Source organism: Tamandua tetradactyla, chromosome 11, assembly GCF_023851605.1.
Source record: "Tamandua tetradactyla isolate mTamTet1 chromosome 11, mTamTet1.pri, whole genome shotgun sequence".
In the NCBI taxonomy this organism is placed as follows: Eukaryota; Metazoa; Chordata; class Mammalia; order Pilosa; family Myrmecophagidae; genus Tamandua; species Tamandua tetradactyla.
The window spans coordinates 37119476-37123910 of NC_135337.1; the positions used below are offsets into that span (position 1 = coordinate 37119476).

Genomic DNA, 4435 nt, shown 5'->3' on the forward strand with positions numbered 1-4435 from the left:
TCATTGGGTCAAAGAGTTCATGCCCATTATGGAATATTTTAAGCAATGCATGTGATGGTTATGGGAAATTTAGGCAAGGCAATAATTCTGATGATTAAGTTGTGCGCATACCTGTTTGAACTCCATTTTATGTTCAGTAACTCCCCAAAGATTACAGGCCCTTCATTGTTCAAATTTCATGGGATACCCAGGTATAAATTTAATTTGAACCCCAGTATTGATTAGGGCCATGAAGGTTTGCTAATTGATGCATCTTGGTGGATGTTAGTTAATTCAGAATCTGTGTTTTGGAGGCACAAATAGCAAACAATCTGTGCCCTCTGTGTCTTTTTCATATAATTTATTTTAGCAAATTTTGGGTTGCCAATTGTGTTAATATGTGGACCTCTGTGTCAGTTTTGTATTTACTTTCCCTATATCCAAGTTTTTGCTTTTGTTTTCAGTTTTTCATTATTGGATATACTTTAGGGGTGATCCACTCTACCCTGATCAATTATATGTGTCTTCCTCCAGAGGGTTTCATATCAGTAGCATCAGGGCTAAGTTTCTCCCCAGTGGAAATGAATGGTTGAATGACTTGAGGTGGCACAGATATTTTTCCCTATAACTCTGAGTGTCAGAATCTCTTTTTGGTTTCAGACATATAGTTAGCAGCAGCAACAAAGGCATTTTTTGGGTCCCGTGAGTCATCTTTTTGGGCTGTGGACCTCAGCATGCCACAAGGTGATGGCTTTTCCTATGTGTGAATGGCTACCCAATGGGCCAGTATATTGCACAGATATGGAATGGGGCAATGCTCAGTTAAGACATCACCCAACTTGGTTAAGTCACAAAATAAAAGTAATTTTCCTAAGCTTAACATCAGTCATTTTTATGCTGAAATCAAGACACATGATCCAGGGTAACTTTAAGAAGGGCTCTATCCCATATTCTTGTCCCTAAATTAACAAAGCCTTCAAATTAGATCCATGAAATCCATAATATGACTCAGGAAATGCAGTACAAAGTTGCACAGATCAAAGCATAAACTTGACATTATGCAACAGTACAGGTCAAAGACAGTGCTAGTCAGCAAGCATCAGAGACATTTAACAAGCCAAAGCAATGTTAAAAAAACAAACAGTGATGTCAGTCATCATCTAGACCCCCTGTTCACTGCTCCAATTGTGTGGTCACCCCACAGAAGTAAAAGGGATCTCACCAAAATTTGGTTCAGTTGTCAAAAATGGTGACACCATACACACACAAAGAAGGCAGAAAAAGGTTTAATACTCACACAATGCAGCTTTCTGGAGAGAGCAAGCTAGGCTACTAAGGGGGTCTGAGAATGGCTTGAGAAATGGCTTACGGTTGTATGGTAGTTAGGGAGCATGAGATTGGGGTGGGAGTTCTCTCAAGGGTCTGTGGGTTACATGGTTTGAAGGTGCTGCTGGTGGGAACGGGAGGAAAACCAGGGCTTTCTTATCAGCCTCCCCAAAAAGGTGACAGAAAGGGAGGGAGGAGTGGTGAGGCTTGGCAGTTATCAGCAAATACCAAATACGGAGTCATACTCTTTATTACACATGCTTAATTAACCATTAATAAACAATTAGGGTAAAATAAAGATATTCTTAGAAATCAAAACCTAGGTTTATCAAAAGTAGAATCTCAGTGAAGAAATGAGTAACAGACTTTAGGCAAAGAAACATAAACCTAGAAGGCAGGTCTGAGATGCCAGATAAAATGCTAAACAAAGAAATGGGTAATGTTATCTGATGGAATCCAGGATGATAGTGAGTCCTCTCCCAGGCCACTAAAGTTTTTGAACTCGATTCATTTACAAAGCACTATTTAAGTTGCTAATGTTGTAGCAATGCACAAGGTAAAGAGGTTTCCTTGACTTCATGGAGTTTACATTAGCATGGAGAGAAGAAGACTTCATACACACAAGCTACTTTTCCAGGTCCTAGAATTGTATTGTCACCTTAGCTTCCTATGTTCCAAGCACCACATTCTTTTGGCCCCTGTGAATTGATTTTAAGGGCTTTTACTTAAGGTATAGGTGTGCATCTACTGCTCAATTGCTTCCCTCAAAACAAATATGCTGGGTATTAAGTTCTCAGTACCTGAGGTTCTGGTCATTTAGATTTCACTGCAGTTCCCATACTTCCAAGTTTGTACTAAATTCTTTGTCCTTAGTCTAGATCAGTAGTATGCAATGAAAATTCAACGTGAGCTACAGATGTCATTTAAAATTTTTTATTGCCACATTAAAAAGAGGTAAAAGGAAAAGGTGAAATTAATTGTAATAATTTTATTATTTAAATTTATATATTTACATATTTATTTAGTTTATATTACATATACAGTTTTTATTTACTATACATTATTTGTATTTAAATTTATTAAATAATTAAAAATATCTTAGTTAACCTAATACATTAAAAATGTTATTTTAGCACTTTAACATGCACTTTTTATAAAAAGTATTGACTACATATTTTACATTCTCATTTTCTCTTAGATCTTCAAAAGTTGATGTATATTTTACACTTGCAGAACATCTCAATTAGATATAAATTTTCATTGGAAATATTTGACCTGTATTTAATTTTGTAAAATTTACAGTTGAAAAAGTAGATTTACATACCTAAATTGTTCCAAACATTCAGAAAGCTTCCAAGAACTGAACTGAGTGTCAGTTTTAAAATTTGAATTTAAATAAAGTTAAAAATTCCACTCCTCATTCACCTTAGCCACATTTTAAGTATGCAGTAGCCAATGATGCAATGGCCAGCGCAGGTCATCACTCAGCTCCAAGTCTTCTGCTTGTATTATGCATCCTGAATCAGAAAGGTGAGAGAGCTTCTCAGTTCCTGAAAATAACACCCAAATACCTTACACTGACATTGAAGAGTCTGCAACATCTTGAAAGCATTGAAATCACCATGGATCACAAGCAATGAAACTTCCTAATTAAACTAGTTAAAATTAATTATTACAAGACTGTATTTTCAGGGATCATTTCTATAGTTTGTTACTAGAGAAGGTTCTCTGATTGTGTAAGGCACCAAAAAAAAAAAAAAAAAATTAATTACTCCCGCCTTTGTTCTCCAAAATAACTTTTTCCTACCTCTGTTTTATTATTTATTCCAAACTGCTTGGTATCATCATTCATTGGTGAGCCACTACATCATAATTCTAAATAACATTATTCCTGAGTTTAGAAGTTAGATTTAGCTTTGATTTCTGGATTGCCCATTTACTGGCTATGAGTCTCGGACAACGTTACTCAATTTTTTTGAGCCTCAGATTCCTTATCTATAAAATGGGAATAATAATAGTACTTAATCTCATAGTTTCACAGTGAGGATTAAAGGTGATATTGCTTATAAAGTGCTTTGCCCAGTGGTTGACAAAAATTACAAAAAAGAAAACATGAGCAATTATTAATCTGTTCCCCTACTAAAATACAAGCTTTTTAAGGTAAAGAACTTTGCCGTAGTCTGTCTGTTAAGTCTACATTACCTAGCACTGTTCTATCTATCTATCTATCTATCTATCTATATATATATATATATACAGCTCAATAAAAGTTTATTTTGAGTTTGAATTCAAATTGATTGCTATCACTGACTGGATTTATGTTTCTCTGTACTTCTTATCCCCTCTTTGTTTTATCTCAATTTTTGCATCTCTTCCAGTTTCTTTACCTTTTTTGTCTTCGTAATCTCAGTTGTCAGGAAAGTCCCAAGAGATAGGCAAGAAACACAATAAAATAATAAAATAATAAACTCTTTTCATAAAGCAAGGTACTCATGGAATATAAATAACATTTAATTTCAGAACTGCACTGGAATGAGGATGGCTAAGCATAAACCCTTAACTCCTAGAAATGTATCCAAAGCAACCACATCCCTTGGCCAGCTGCTGAGTGGTTGGATGGTGTGATGTTGTGACATATATAATGGTAGAGAGCTACTGAAATCTCTTCGATCAACATATCAGTACTGTGGACGTTTGTCCTCCCAGGGTCTGGCAAAGACATCAGGATGTTCTGTCCATGCTGATTCCTTAAGGGAAAAACTTCAAGCGCCATCACAGTGACTGCCATTCACTGATGAAATCAGTCAGATTAGCAGCACTACCTGCTGAAAACTGATGCAGCAAAGTTACAGAGGAAGGGATGGCAGCGTAGAATAGGTAAAACAAAAAGACAGTGGACTGGGTTTTTGTCGTCTTCTGTGTTTAGAAACATAAATTCAATGTGTTCTTTTATACTACTTTGAACAACTGCTTCCCAGCAACTCAGAGCAGCCCGCCTTGACATCACTCCTTAAACTCACTAAGTTATTACAGTTAATACCGTGGTTAATGGTTTCTGGAAAGACGATATCTGTCGGCATCTGAGCATACACATTTTGGACTAAATATTGAGAAATAGTAGGTATGTAAT

General features: G+C 35.9%; 1 pseudogene; it reads left to right on the forward strand.

Annotated features, from left to right (window-relative positions):
- The first annotated feature begins 2981 nt into the window (after window positions 1-2981).
- Window positions 2982-3071, forward strand: LOC143651139 (small nucleolar RNA U3; annotated as a pseudogene).
- The last annotated feature ends 1364 nt before the right edge of the window (window positions 3072-4435 follow it).